This window comes from Hemiscyllium ocellatum, chromosome 19 (genome assembly GCF_020745735.1).
Source record: "Hemiscyllium ocellatum isolate sHemOce1 chromosome 19, sHemOce1.pat.X.cur, whole genome shotgun sequence".
In the NCBI taxonomy this organism is placed as follows: domain Eukaryota; kingdom Metazoa; phylum Chordata; class Chondrichthyes; order Orectolobiformes; family Hemiscylliidae; genus Hemiscyllium; species Hemiscyllium ocellatum.
Window position 1 is genome coordinate 9,530,062 of NC_083419.1, and position 17,006 is coordinate 9,547,067.

Below are 17,006 nucleotides of genomic sequence, written 5' to 3' on the forward strand. Positions count from 1 at the left end.
GTTGTTGTTTGGACCAGAATTTATTGCCCATCCCTAATTGCCCTTGGAGAGGAGGGAGTGAGCTGCCTTCTTGAACCATGTGTTGTACCCTTCCCTAATTTCCCAGTGGTAGTTCAGAGTCAACCACTTTCCTGTTGGTCTGGAGTCACATGGAGGCCAGATCAGGTAAAGATGGCAGATTCCTTCCTGAAAGGGCATTAGTGACCAAGTTGTGTTTTTCCCAACAGTTGATAATAATTTCATGGTCATTGTTAGGCTCTTAATTCCAAATTTGTATTGAATTAAAATTTGACCTTCTACTATGGTAGGATTCCAACTTGAGTCCCCAGAACATTACCTGAGTCTCTGGATTAATTGTCTTGCAATTGTACCATTGCCTTCCCGCAGATGATGTCAAGGAAATTACTTAGTCTAAGACTTCGAGTCTTGTTTGAAGAAGCTTTATTTTTCATGAATTCACGGAAAGGCCACCACAGTCTTCACCATCTCATAGCACAGTCCCACATTGAACAATTAGCCTGTATTTATACAATGATACAAACAACTTGTCTTGTTTTACTTAGATTACATTCTGTACTCAAGTAATGTTGAATATGATAATTCAAGATTAAAAAAAGGCACAGTATAGTTACTCCCTTTGTTCCCAATGCTGCTCGAGGGCAGAGACACTAACGAGCTTAAGATACACTCTGTATATTTCATCAAACTATAATTACACAACCTCAGTCTTTATCTCCAGCAGTAGTTTTCTACTACAACTCTGAGCCTGAGAGCCAGGTCACCTTTTACATTGGTCAAGTATCCCATCATGCAGCAGTATGTCAAGCTCTTACTACTTCGAGATGTGATCAGTGACTGCTTATCACAGTATTCATTTGCAAAATAAAACTTATGTGTAATCAAGCTAGATTTTATTCTGGGATCTGACTTGATCCTGTATTATCACCGGCTAGGTTCATTACAGTTTTTGTGTAATGTGCCACAGAATGGAACAAAATTAACTCCCTGCCACAAAAATACATAATAAACGTCCAACATGATATTCTTGGGCTTTCCTTACCAGTCCCTCGACCTCTGACATAAGTTAATGAGAGGAGGTTATGCCGGTATTGGTAGCCCTCTGAGAATTTGAGTTGTTTGAGCTGTAGCAGATAGTAGGCAGGTTCCACTAAGGTTATTGTGTAGCCATCTAAAACATGGCTATCATGATATGGAACAGAATGATTTAATTCATCTTAAATATTTCTGCTTGGGCCAACAGTATAGACTGACTTCCCGAACTCAGGAGCAGGTCTGCTGGCTGCAATCAGTTTCTGTGTCTGCCTCTGCTGGACAATCACTGAATTTATTCAGAATTTTGAAATTTAAGTCACAAAGTCACTCAATGTACATTTGGTCAATTGAGTCTATACCAGCTTTCTACAGACCTGTTCACTTGTTCCCATTCCCCCTTCTTATCTTCACAGCCCTGTGTGTTTGTGTACTCAAATGCCTAACAATTTCCTTTTGAAATAATTCATCATTTTCAAATCTACTACTTCCATAGGCAGTGAGTTTCAGGACATCACTGACTGAGGAAAAGCTTCTCTTCACATGCTACCTGCCTCTATTGCTCTTAATTTTAAATAGATTTTTTTTTAATCATATTCTTCTATCAATTTTTCCCTCAAATCTCCTTTGCCTCAAGGTCAGAAACCCCATCTATCTAAAGCCTCTTGTCCCTGGGAAAATTCTGGCAAATCCACTCTTTATTTTAATAAAGACCCTCACATCTCTCTGAAAATGTGGTGAGCAGTACCAGCCACAGCATTCTAGACATGACCAAACTATAGCTTTATACAAGGCACACATCAAATAGAAATACTGTAGATGCTGGAAATCTGATTAACAAAACTAGGAGGGCAGGTTCAGGCAAAGTCAGCAAAGAGAGTAAAATAAAGTTAACACTTCAGAGCAGTTCAATGTTTTTTATTTTGGCACAGCAAATCTGCTTCAGCATTTGTAGTGCTAAAGTGTGGAAGCAGCCCATTTTGCCCAAAAAATCTGGGCGGCACGGTGGCACAGTGGTTAGCACTGCTGCCTCACAGCGCCAGAGACCCAGGTTCAATTCCCGACTCAGGTGACTGACTGTGTGGAGTTTGCACGTTCTCCCCGTGTCTGTGCGGGTTTCCTCCGGGTGCTCCGGTTTCCTCCCACAGTCCAAAGATGTATGGGTCAGGTGAATTGGCCATGCTAAATTGCCCGTAATGTTAGGTAAGGGGTGAATATAGGGGTACGGGTGGGTTGTGCTTTGGCGGGTCGGTGTGGTCTTGTTGGGCCGAAGGGCCTGTTTCCACACTGTAAGTAATCTAGACCATCCTACCTAGCCGTAACCTCTACCCTATCCCCGTGACCCTACATTTCCCCTGGCTCATCAACCTGTCCTCCATTTCATTTGATACTATGGACAATTTAGCAAGGCCAATTCACCTAACCTGCACAGTCATAGAGAAATACAACACAAAAACAAACCCTTTGGTCCAATTCGCCCATGCTGACCAGATATTCTAAATTAATCTAGTCCCATTTGCCTGCACTTGGCCCATATCTATCTAAACCTTCCTATTCATATACCCATCCAAATGTCTTTTAAATGTTGTAACTGTACCAGCCTCCACCACTTCCTCTGGTAGCTCATTCGATACACACACCACCCTGTATGTGAAAACATTGTCCCTTAGATCCCTTTTAAGTCTTTCCCCTCTCACCTTAAACCTTTGCCCTCTAGTACTGGACTCCCCCACCCCAGGGAAAAAACTTATCTATTTACCCCTACCTGATGTGAGGAAACTGGAACAGCTTATCAAAACCCACTCAGAGGCAAGAAGAATGTGCAAACTCCACACTGTTGTTCAATTCTGAAATCAAACCCTGGCTCCCAGTGCTAACCACTGAGCTACTGAGCTGCTCATGTACAATGTCTCTATTTGTGAATCCCAAGATGTCCTAATATTTTCCACATCCTCGACATGTCCTACCGTATTTAATAATCTAAATGTGAGCATCCCTGAGATCCTATGTCTTGGCACACTTTTTAAAAGCATGTCATTTGGTAAAATTGCTTCTCCCTATCCAATCTGCCAAACTGCACCATCTCACCTTTCCCAATACTATTGCTTGCTTTTTGTGTACCTTTTTTTGACAGCTGTGACATTGTATTCTTTACTCTGTGTATCACCCTGTGATCTTTGTATGGTATGATCTGCCTGTACTGCAGACAAAAGAAGACTTTTCACTTTTGGACAAAACAAAGATCTGGGGATGTTGAAGATCTGAAAACTAAAACAGAAATTGCTGGGGGAAGTCGACACATCTGTGGAGAGAAAGCAGAGCTTCAAGCCTAGATACTCTTCAACAGCCTGATTGTAGGAGAAATAGGAGATATTTAAACCTTCGTGCTTTTTTCCAGCTATGATCAATTCTGAAGAAAGCTCACTGGAGTCAAAATATTAACTTTGCTTTCTCTCCAGAGATGCTGCCAGACCTGCTGAGCTTTTCCAACAGTTTCTGTTTTCATTTTGGATTTACAGCAACCAATATGAAACTGTAGCAGCTGGAAGAAAGGAAGTCATGGGAGTTTATGACCTATTTATTCCATTAAACCTTGGTCTCTTGTGTACAACTTATTTGAAGTGTTCGTTCATGTTGAATTCTTGTCCTCTCTTCTGTATTATGCGTTGTTGATTAGGGCCAAAGGCACAATGGTGATGATATCAAAGCAAGATAAAGGTCAAATGCTTTTCATAGCACTGTTTTTTTTTGTAAGAAAGTTAAAATGTGACGATGACTTTTTCTGGAGAACTCGGCTCATTTGGAAAGATGTGTAGGATTACAAAAAGACACAGTGCCTGGCATTCCAAGGAAAGAGGTTTCTAATTGAAAATGTTTATGTTTGGCCTGTGTTTATTCTGGAACTCAAGTATTAAACAAATCCTAATTTTCAGTAACAAATAGAATGCACACAAAGATAGGTTTTTTTGGCTGGAATTACTTGGAAAATCTACGCTTACAAAACTCTGAACACCACTGCTACTAATTCATTGCCAGCTGCACAGACATCTCCCTATTTATTACTTGCTTGCAATCAAAAGCTGAGCAAAGATATTCATCTTCCAAAACCACTGGGGAACTTAATATATTTTTGACTACAGTCTGTACATTTTACCTAATTAATTCTCATTTGCTAAATGCTTGTAATTTCAGTACCAAGGCACAAACTAATTGAGTTTGCATATTTAACGACTATCTGACAATTGCATCCACATGTGGTGCTGCTTGTAAATGGCGATGATAGAAGCTGGGGTTATGATAGTGGTAATGCAATAAGCAAGGCTGAAGCTTATGGAGAGGTTCCTCCCAGCGCTGGGCAAAAGGATTCCTTGCGCTGCAGCATTCAGTCGTGGTTTATGTAGAGTTTGCATCTCCTCTTCAGTTAATAAAATGCCCTTTAAAACTGCAACATTGATCAGTGTACTAAATGCTGCAGGTGTTTGAAAGGGAAAAGAAAATTGTGGGGGAAAATTTCACAGGCCATGTGGAAATAGCTGGGGTAGACTGGGAATAATTTCAGAGAGCTAGCGTTCATGGAATGGGCCACAAAGCCTCTTTGTGCTGAAAGTGTGTGTGAGAGAGACACAATGTGTGTGAGAGAATGTGTGCGCGAGAGAGAATGTGTGTGTATGCGTGTGAGAGAATAAGTGTGTATGTGTGAGAGAATGTGTATGTGTGCGAGAATGTGTTTGTCGTGATAATGTGTGTGTGTGTGTGAGAGAGAGAAAGAAAACGTTGTGTGTGTGAGAGAGAATGTGTGTGTGAGAGAGAACGTGTGTGTGTGAGAGAGAATGTGTGTGTGTGTGAGAGAGAGAATGTGTGTGAAAGAATGTGTGTATGTGAGAGAGGATGTGTGTGTGTGTGTGTGTGAGAGAGAGAGAATGTGTGTGTGAGAGAGAATGTGTGTGAGAGAATGTGTGTGAGAGAATGTGTGTGTGAGAGAGAATGTCTGTCTGAGAGAATGTGTGTGAGAGAGAGCGAGGGCATGTATGTGTGTGTGTATGTGTGTGTGTGCGTGTGCGTGAGTGTGTTTGAGAGAGAGAGAGAGAGAGAGACTGTGTGTGTGCTTGTCTCTGTGTGTGAGAGACAATGTGTGTGAGAAAGAATATGTGCATGAGAGAATGTGTTTGTGTGCATTTGTGTTTGTGTATGAGTGAATGGGTGTGTGTGTGTGTCTGTATGTGTGTATGTGTCTGTATGAGTGGATATGAGTGTGAGGGTCAGTTTGTGTGAGAGAGATAGCAACAGACTGTACTTAAAAGCAGCTTCAGCAAGGAAGGATGAGTCTTCTTCAGAGATTCATACCGGGAACTTGAAACATCAACTCTGTTTCTCCAGCATTCTCAGTATTTCCATCATCTGTGGTATATTACTTACATTTGTAACCAACTCTTCTGTCCTGTCAAGAACAGTAGTAATTGCAGCCCACTCTCACTATCCCACGGCAGAAAGAGAAGCCATGATTTCTGAGCATCAGCACATGTCTCTGAATTACTAATACAGTGACAATGCCATGATGTCACTGACTTACATAAGAACATAAGAACCAGGAGCAGGAGTAGGCCATCTGACCCATCGTTGCTGCTCCACCATTCAATAACATCATGGCTGATCTTTTCATGGACTCAGCTCCATTTTCCTGCCCACTCACCATAACCCTTAATTCCTTAACTGTTCAAAAATCTATCTTTGCCCTAAAAGCATTCAACAAGGCAGCTTCAACTGCTTCACAGGGCAGGGAATTCCACAGATTCACAACCCTCAGTCTATCCGAAAACTGCTCCCATATAATTTGAGGCAATGTCGCCTAGTGCTAGTTTCACCCACGAGTGGAAACAACCTCCCTGCTTCTATCTTATCTATTCTCGTCATAATTTGATATGTTTCTATAAAAGCCGCACTCATTCTTCTCAATTCCGATGAGTATAGTGCCAGTCTATTCAATCTCTGCTCTTAAGCCAACCCGCTCAACTCTGGAAGCAATCTAGTAAACTTCCTCTACACTCCCTCTAGTGCCAGTGCATCCTTTCTCAAGGAAGGAGATCAAAACAGTACACCATACTCCAGGTGCAGACTCACCAGCACCCTATACAGCTGCAACATAACTTCCCTATTTTTAAACTCCACTGCTCTAGCAATGATCGATTTGTTTTCTTAACTACCTGCTACACTTGCAAACCAACATTTTGTGATTCATGCATATAGACTTCTCTGATGGAGCTGAAAGTCAGAGCTAAGTAGATATGTCTACCTGAAGGTAACTAGTGGTTGGGTCAGGCACAGGGGTAGAAGGTCACATTAGAATTAATACCCTGTTTAAATTATTCAGTTGCCTTTAACACAACTCTCCTTATCTGAAATCATTGTGGTCTCCGAAATGGGACGTTCTCAGCAAAGGAGCACTATTTTCTAAATTTTCCATAAGCCTTCCTCTCCAATGTTTTGAAATTCTTAATTAATCATAATTTCAAGGTTAGTGCAAAGATTTGTAGCTCGGGTGCTCGTTGTTGTGGTTCTGTTCGCCGAGCTGGAAGTTTTTGTTACAAACGTTTCGTCCCCTGGCTAAGCGACATCATCAGTGCTTTGGAGCCTCCTGTGAAGCGCTTCTTTGATGTTTCTTTAGGTATTTATAGTGGTCTGTCCTTGCCGCTTCCGGGTGTCAGTTTCAGCTGTCCGCTGTAGTGGTTGGTATATTGGGTCCAGGTCGATGTGTTTGTTGATGGAGTTTGTGGATGAATGTCATGCCTCTAGGAATTCCCTGGCTGTTCTCTGTCTGGCTTGCCCTATGATAGTAGTGTTTTCCCAGTCGAATTCATGTTGCTTGTTGTCTGCGTGTGTGGCTACTAGGGATAGCTGGCCGTGTCGTTTCGTGGCTAGTTGATGTTCATGTATGCGGATTGTTAGCTGTCTTCCTGTTTGTCCTATATAGTGTTTTGTGCAGTCCTTGCATGGTATTTTGTAAACTACATTAGTTTTGCTCATGTTGGGTATCGGGTCCTTTGTTCTAGTGAGTTGTTGTCTGAGCGTGGCTGTTGGTTTGTGTGCCGTTATGAGTCCTAAGGGTTGCAGTAGTCTGGCTGTCAGTTCTGAAACGCTCCTGATGTATGGTAGTGTGGCTAGTCCTTTTGGTTGTGACATGTCCTCGTTCCATGGTCTGTCTCTTAGGCATCTGTTGATAAAGTTGCGCGGGTATCCGTTTTTGGCGAATACCTTGTATAGGTGTTCCTCTTCCTCTTTTTGCAGTTCTGGTGTACTGCAGTGTGTTGTAGCCCTTTTGAATAGTGTCCTGATGCAGCTTCGTTTGTGTGTGTTGGGGTGGTTACTTTCATAGTTTAGGACTTGGTCTGTGTGTGTTGTTTTCCTGTGTACCCTTGTGGTGAATTCTCCGTTCGGTGTTCTCTGTACTATCACGTCTAGGAATGGGAGTTGGCTGTCATTTTCTTCTTCTCTCGTGAATCGGATTCCTGTGAGTGTGGCGTTGATGATCTGGTGTGTTTTTTCTATTTCCGTGTTTTTGATGATTACAAACGTGTCATCGACATATCTGACCCAGAGTTTGGGTTGAATTTGTGGTAGGGCTGTTTGTTCTAACCTTTGCATAACTGCCTCTGCTATGAGTTCCGAGATTGGTGATCCCATGGGTGTTCCGTTGATTTGTTCGTATATCTGATTGTTGAATGTAAAGTGTGTAGTGAGGCACAAGTCCAGTAGTTTAAGTATGCCGTCTTTGTTGATAGGTTCCGCCTCCTGTTTTCTGTTCTGTATGTCCAGTAGGTTGGCTATTGTTTCTCTGGCTAGGATTTTGTCAATCGAAGTGAACAGTCAAACGAAGCTGCATCAGGACACTATTCAAAAGGGCCACAACACACTACGGTACACCAGAACTGCAAAAAGATGAAGAGGAACACCTATACAAGGTATTCGCCAAAAACGGATACCCGCGCAACTTTATCAACAAATGCCTAAGGGACAGACCACGGAACGAGGACATGCCACAACCAAAAGGATTAGCCACACTACCATACATCAGGAGCATTTCAGAACTGACAGCCAGACTACTGCAACCCTTAGGACTCATAACGGCACACAAACCAACAGCCACGCTCAGACAACAACTCACTAGAACAAAGGACCCGATACCCAACATGAGCAAAACTAATGTAGTTTACAAAATACCATGCAAGGACTGCACAAAACACTATATAGGACAAACAGGAAGACAGCTAACAATCCGCATACATGAACATCAACTAGCCACGAAACGACACGGCCAGCTATCCCTAGTAGCCACACACGCAGACAACAAGCAACATGAATTCGACTGGGAAAACATTACTATCATAGGGCAAGCCAGACAGAGAACAGCCAGGGAATTCCTAGAGGCATGACATTCATCCACAAACTCCATCAACAAACACATCGACCTGGACCCAATATACCAACCACTACAGCGGACAGCTGAAACTGACACCCGGAAGCGGCAAGGACAGACCACTATAAATACCGGAAGAAACATCAAAGAAGCGCTTCACAGGAGGCTCCAAAGCACTGATGATGTCGCCTAGGCAGGGGACGAAACGTTTGCAACAAAAACTTCCAGCTCGGCGAACAGAACCACAATAATCATAATTTATCTGTACCACTTCTCAATTATTCAATCCCTTTCCAAGGATAGTGGGGGTAAGGGCAGGAAGATGGATGTGAGGAGTGTTAGATTAACCATGATCCTATTGAACAGCTGAGCAAGATGAAGGGGTTGAATGACCTAACCCCATTCCTATTTCTTATGGTAGGTCTTCCAAGAATGCATTTGATCATTACCTCATGACCCTACAACAGGCCATCCATTAGAAGATTTCCCATCTCTGTCTTGTTGGTCTTTCAGTTGCAGCAAAATTGATTTTAAAAGGTTGTCCTAATCTTTCAATGTTTAGAACATAGAACAAAGAACATAGAAAAGTACAGCACAGAGCAGGTCCTTTGGCCCACAATGTTGTGCTGAGATTTAATCCTAATGTAAAATATAGTAACTTAACCTACACACTCCTCAACTCACTGCTATCCATGTGCATGTCCAACAGTCGCTTAAATGTCTCCAATGACTCTTTTTCCACCACCACAGCTAGCAATGGATTCCATGCATTCACAACTCTCTGCGTAAAGAATCTACCTCTGACATCTCCTTTATACCTTCCTCCTAATATCTTCAAACTATGACTCCTCGTACCAGTCAATCCTGCCCTGAGGAAAAGTCTCTGGCTATTGACTCTATCTATTCCTCTCATTATTTTGTACACCTCTATCAGGTCACCTCTCTTCCTCCTTCTCTTCAGAGAGAAAAGTTCAAGCTTATTCAAGTTTTCTTCAGGCAGCATCCTGGTAAACCTTCTTTGTACACTCCCCAATGCCTCTGTATCTTTCCTATAGTAGGGCAACCAGAACTGGACACAATATTCCAAATGTGGTCTCACAGTGACTTGTAGAGCTGCAGCAAAACCTCATGGCTTTTAAACTTGATTCCCCTGTTGATGAAAGCCAAAACACCATATACTTTCTTAACAACCCTATCCACTTGGGTGGCAACTTTGAGGGATCTATGTACTTGCACACCCAGATCCCTCTGTTCCTCCACACTGCCAAGAATCCTGTCTTTAATCCTATATTCTGCATTCCAGTTCGACCTTCCAAAATGCATCACTCTGTCTTCATTTACCTTTGTGTTTCCCATTGCCACCCCCAACCCCTAAATATTTCAGTGCCCACTGCTCCTGGTAGAGTTGTTAGCAAGACTGCCCCATTGCTTATGCTTAGCTCCCTGGTCCTCACCATTGCCAGGTGCTCCCAAGTTGCCTTTAGGAAGGCCTAGATCATTTCAACAGCCATCACCACTGGTGTGAGGACTTACACTGGTTCCAGAACTAATTTTAACTGATGGAAACAGTCAATCCAGTAAAAGCAGAATCATGTGGAATGTTTTTTTTCTTATTCTGAGGAGTTTCTGTTTTCTTTTCCATTTCTGCTACCTTTTCCCCAGTATGCAGTTGATTGTCAGAACGCTTACCTCCACAGTTTCTGGGCGTGTTTGTGTATCATGGCTTCCTGCTCACACATCTGTGAGTCAATTCATAACTTTCCAGAAACTTCCGTTGTCTTGGAACTATTGTCTTCTCCTAGGTGAGATCTTCTCACCAAAGGGACATTATTTTCCAACTTTCCATTAGTCATAACTCTGTAATGTTTTAAAATTCCTGACTAATCTTCATTGCTTTACACCATCTCACAAATGCCATTTATTTTATCAAAACATTCCAAAACTATTTGATTCTTACCTTGCTTAAATTTCCAGAATTTTATTTGGGAGTTAATGGCAGTAGCTCATATACTCTGAGCCTTCACAGCATCATAAAAACTATATTGCAGCATTGAAAGTGTCTTATACAGTTCTGATACTTTTCCCAACAGTGTACTTTAAAACCAGACTGTCCAGCTTTCCTGCAGCCATTGTATCTTTGCAGCAATTTTGTCAAATGACACAAAATGTATTGCTACATTTTTTGACTGTATTTTGGCAGAGGGACAACTTTCAGTGCCAAACATAATTTGCCTTCTCCTCACAAGATTTTTCTTCATACACTCCTGGACATGAATCTCTCTGGCTAGGACAACAGTTATAACCCATGCCCAGTTGCCATCGAGAAGCTGCCTTCTTGAACCACTGCAGTCCATGTGATGTAGATAGACCCACAATGCTGTTAGGGATTGAATTCCAGGATCTTGACCCAATGACACTGAAAGAACAGTGACATATTGACTTGAGGAGAACCTTCAGTTTGTGGTGTTCTCATGTATTTGCTGCCTTTGTTATTTTAGATGGTGGCGACGTAGGTTTGGAAGGTGCTGTCTAATGAGCCTTGATGACTTTCTGCAGTGCATCTTTCGGGATGAACAGTCCAGTGATAATACCACTAGGCCATTACCTCCTCGTACACCTTCAAGATTATCGCAGGACAATGACTGGGGAAAGTTGGAAGCAATTGCTTTAATTTCCTTTGGTGTATTGGAAAGGAAGTCAGTGTAGTATGCTTGAGATTTGTTTGACCTTTGATTAATGGTTCCAAAAGCTGGCCATGTGTTTTGTCTCCTCATGTCTGAGTATAGTGCAGAATAGCTGTCAAGTGGTTGATAAACAAGATTAGCTATAACTCCATTGTAATTGTATCATGTGAGTGAATAACATGAATAAACGCGCAACCTTTGAACTTTTTAAATCAAATGTTTTATATGGTATGGAATTGAATAAATATTTGGAAATGCATATACATTTAAGCTTCAGTATTCTACTTTTAGGAACATTTAAGGAACTGGACTTAGAAAGGACAGTCAATCTGAAAAGTTAGCATGATGTGCTAAGTCACAGAATCATGGAATTGTTATAGTGTGGAAGGACGCCATTCAGCCCAGTGTGCCTGCCCTAGTTTTATGACCTGGTGCCAATCTCTTGCCTCTTCCCATAACCCTGCTCACCATTTACCGTCCAATGCCCACTTGAATGCCCCAGTTAAGTTTGATTCCAGGTGCTTCATTCCAAACCTGAGCTATTCAGTGCACGAGAAACTTTATTTATTTTGCACATCACTTTAAATCTCTTGGTTTTTTTTTAATGACTGAGAGCAGCATCTCTCTATCAACTCTATCCAGCCCGCACATGATTTCAGAAACCACGATCAAATTTCCTCTCAACCTTCTTCTCTCCAAGGGGTCAATTTGTTGATTATTCATTTATGGGATATGTGTGTCACCATCTTGGCTGACATTTATCGTCCATACCTAATTGATCAGAGGGCAGCTAAAAGTCAGCCCCATTGCTGTGGGTCTGGGGTCATATGTAGGCCAGACCAGGTAAAGATGGCAGCTTCCCTTCCCCAAAGGTCTTTTGTGAGCCAGATGGGCTTTCCCAAACAATTAGCAATGGATTCATGGTGGTCATCAGACTCTTAATTCCAGACTTTTCTTTTGAATTCAAGTATCACCATTTGCTGTGGCAGGTTTTGGACCTGCCCCCCCACCCCACACCCCCTCCCCCCCCCTCCCCGCCGGCCCACAACGTGACTTGGGTCTCTAGCTTAATAGTCAAACATTGTAGTGCTGGAAAAGCTCAGCAAGTCAGGTAGCATCTGAAAAGTAGGAGAGTCGACATTTCGAGCATAAGCTCTTCATCAGGAATGAAGAGCTAATGCTCAAACGTCTATTCTCCTGCTCCTCAGATGCTGCCTGACCGGCTGTGCTTTTCCAGCACCAGAATTGTTGATTCTGATCTGCAGCATCTGCACTTCTCACTTTCTCTTTGGATTAGCAATCTATTGGTAATACTACGAGGCTATTCCTTCTCTGAGCTGTCAAATTCTTTAATGCCTTTCCTTACTATCTCACCTCAACCTCAATTTCTTCTTTGTCCACCGTACTCTCACCTTGACGATCAGTGCCCCTCTCTAACATTTCCCAGTGAGTCAGGTAAGCCAATGTGAGGAGAACTCACCAGCTCCTAATAATGAGAACAAAGTGCCTTTCAGCACAGAAGGAGCTAGCTTTCACATTTAGGTGAACACGCTTAACCTTTTTTTTAAAAATAAATCCCATCTTTGTGCTTCTCAGTAGCCAGCCTGGCAGATGTTGTCTCCTCTGGTGCTGTGACAGCCTTAGGGCACTTGCTGATTTATTCAGGTACATCCATCTATCCTGCCAACCTCCTGTGGTGATCTGGGTGCCTCCGGGCTCTATTCTGTCTCTTCCATCGATTCGCTCTGGCTTTCCACTCAATCTGACAGAGTCAAATAACCTTTTTTAGTTTCTCTTGGGCACAAGTCTTTTAAATCAATAGGAAAGTTCATAAAGAACATGCGTGTGCATCTTTCAAAGTAGAAAATACTGCCCTTGCAAAATGGATGGGAACGACATTGGGGAGAACTCCTACAGGTCATCAAGGGCTAAAGTACCAGAGTTATAGAGATGAACAGCTCGGAAACAGACCCTTTGATCCAACTCATTCATGCTGACCTCCAAACATTGCTCTTACCATACCAAAAATGAACATGTATGGGTGAATTTATTATTAAGCATTTTTCAGGTAAGGATTCTATGCTAATTTAGCCAGCTATTTTGCAGAACAAGGAAAATATAATTGTGAAACAGATTAGCATAGCCTTTTATGACTAGAAGGGGAAATAGCGCTCTAACAGGGTCTTCAGAGAGTGAGAGTAAAAAGCTGTGTTACAATCAGGCATCACAATCAAATTATACAGCTGCAAGAATTTTGTTTAAATATGTGTTTCAAGATTGCATTCACTCTCGATACCTCAGTGATAACTCGAATAAACACAGATGCTGGAAATCTGAAACAAATGCAGTGAAAGCTGGAGGAACTCAGCAGGTCTGGCAGCATCTGTGGAAAGAGAAACAGAGTTAATGTTTTGACTCCAGTATGACCTTTCTTCAGAAGAATCCCCATAGTCTCCATTTCTAAAAAAGAGTCCCAGGTCTTGGCAAAATGAACAGATTGATTCCATCTATGTCTGGCTTCTTAGTCTAGGGGTGGGATTCCATCTTTGGATTACAGTAATAAAGCAGGAAGCTGACTGGAAAGGAACATCATTTATTGTCAAACACCAAAATAAAGCCAATACTCGGGACGTACAAAGACTGAACCTAGCCCAGTTCTGCAGACCTATCCCTGGGGCTGATTTTTCTTATGTTTTTGAGATGCGGAAGTGCTACCAAAAACAACTGATGGACTTTCCCACCACCAAATCATTCTGATTTAAAGCTAACCATCACCAGTATAACACCCATATAGCTCAATTAGGTACCTACATGCAAAGCCCATTCTCGGTGAAACAAACAAGCAAAGATGAGGGAGGGTCGGAAAAGACAGAAGGGACCTGGGTCCACTTCATGGTTTTCTAAAAAACAACTTTCTAATCAACCTGCTCAGAGATGTTATTACCCACTTCCACAGCAGATGGAGGTTAAATCCAGGACAGTCAGTCCTGGAGTAGGAACACCAACACTGTTCCACAAGACGGCCCTCTGGGCCTGCTTTATATTTTTATTTAACCTATTTTTCTAATCAACCAGTTCAGAGATGTTATTACATGCCTCCGGAGTAGGTGTGCCTTGAACCAGACCTCTTGGTCCAGGGGAACGGATATTATCACAAGAGAACCTGTAGGTCTGCTTTCTTTAATTTGATCAGTGATTCCACATGAACCTTTAGGGGTTATTACAGTCATCTAATGACTGAATATGCAAGAAATCTTGGGTTTAAATTCCCATTGATTCTTGGTGCGTTGTCCAAGTTTGTGGATGGTTTTTTGAAGATTGAGAAACGACCATATCGAAACATATAACATTCTTATCAGATTTGATGGTATGGATGCAAGACGGTCGTTCCCCTGTTGGAGTATCTAGGACCAGAGGGTATGATCTTAGTGTAAGGGGCAGAAATGAGGAGGAATTTCTTCTCTCAGTGAATAGTGAATCTGTGGAATTCTTTACCCCAGAACTCTGAAGCTGGGTCACTAAGTATATTCAAGGCTGAGAGAGACAGATTTTTCAACAGTTATAGAATCAAGGAGTGGAGTCAAGGTTTATCAGATCAGCCATGCTCTGATTGAATGGTAGAACTGATTTGCTGGGCTGAATGGCCTACATCAGCTATTATGTCTTATGGTTGAACTGTTGACACTTAATACTTTTCTGCTTCAAAACTAAGCTTTTAACTTAACCCATCATCAATGTTTTTTGATGAGTAATCTTGGCATTTGTTTACTGAAACTCTTATTCTTGGTATCAACACCCCCCACCCCCCTCCCCCTAGAGCTTCATTCTTCTTAACTCTAATGTTCCCTCCAGGATATGCAAGCACCTGGAATATCTACAAGCCTCCAATTCAGGCCTTTTGTGTAACCTTAGTGCCATAGAGATGTACAGCACGGAAACAGATCCTTCGGTCCAACTCGTCCATGCTGACCAGATGTCCTATTCTAATCTAGTCCCATTTGCCAGCACTTGGCCCATATCCCTGTAAATTCTTCCTCCTCATATACCCATCCAGATTCCTTTTAAACGTACCAGCCTTCACCACTTCCTCTGGCAGCTCATTCCATACACGCAGCACACTTTGCATGAAAAAGTTGCCCCTTAGGTCCCTTTTATATCTTTCCCCTTTCACCCTAAACCTATGTCCTCTAGTTCTGGACTCCCCCACCCCAGGGAACGAGTTTGTTTATTTATCCTATCCATTCCCCTCATGATTTTATAAACCTTAATTTTATTCCTTCTCATTGTCAGTCATAGCTTCTGTTGCTCAGGTTCCAAGCTATGCAAAGCCTTCCATAGACCTGTCACCTCCTTAGGGCATACCTTTGACCAAGCTTGCTATCTTAATATCACCCTGGTGTCAAACATCATTTGACAACAATATTGTGAAGTGCTTTGGAACATATTTCAATGTAAAAGTTGCTGTACAAATGCATGTTTTCATTGATGATAGGGATGTCATTGTTGAATTTATTGACACATATCTATGTATAGAAGATGTAATGTAAAATGAGTGAAACCAAACTTGTGAACAATGAGGATGCCTTTCATTTTTTAAACGTCTATGGCTTTTATTTAATATATATTGATTCCTCCTCTAAGACTCTCCAGGCAAATGCAGATAGGTTCATTTATTTTTTAAAAATTCAGATCTCCCAAATGATTCATGGACAATCAAGTTGCAAGTTCATCTTTGTAAGATACAAAATGAAAAGCAGTTACAATGTGCAAAACATGCAATTCCAAATTTACAAATTTCTGTCTGAAGAAGGATATTTATCTTTGCCTACATGAGATTAGAAACAAAGGGGTTGTGACCCTCCCTCTCTCTCAATGTCTTTCATTATACAATTTTATTCCTACTGGATTTTTTTTCACTGAGTTATCTAGCGAAGAAATCCCCAAAGCACTTAATGGCAAGGTATCTAATTATTCAATTATTCGTTGTGATCACATAGTTATTCATCTTTGTCCTATGCTCAGGGTTGTGAAGATTGCAAAGTAAGGCCAGATCAGTCTGCTGACTTAGTTAAACACCAAATAGTCATCAAAAAGTTCACAATGAAGCTGCATGATGCTGCCAAGTATAACTCCCTTCCAATCCAGAAATATTTGCAGATCTTTTCAAACTGTATAAAAAAATAAGCTGAAGGGCTCAGTCTTCTTTCCTCATTAGTTTTCAATGTAATCGGTCATTTGTTTCAGTGAACACCAGAATGGAGGATCTTGCAATTATATACTGGAGCTATGGTTTGAGGCTTAAAATTGAAATCCATCCTCATGTAACACCAGCAGAAAGAAAGGACTAAAAGCATAGGCACCCTACCGTGCAGGAAGAGACTATTTGCCCGTCAGGTCTGCACCAACCAACCCACACAGACTCAGACCACCACCCTATCCCCATAACTCTACATTTACCATGGCTAATCCACCTAACCTTCATATTCCTGGACAATTTACCATGGTTAATCCACCTAACCTTCATATTCCTGGACAATTTACCATGGTTAATCCACCTAACCTTCATATTCCTGGACAATTTACCATGGTTAATCCACCTAACCTTCATATTCCCGAACAATTTTCCATGGCTAATCCACGCTGACCTGCACATCTTTGGACTGTGGGAGGAAACCAGAGTACCCGAAGAAAGCTCACATTGACATAGGGAAAATGTGCAGGCTCCACACAGACAGTCATCCAAGACGGGAGTTGAACCTGGATATCTGGCAGTGTGATACACCAATACTAACCACTGAGCCACCCAAATTCTCAACAGCAAACCTTACTGTTTAAAATAACTTGTGTGAACTAATGTCATT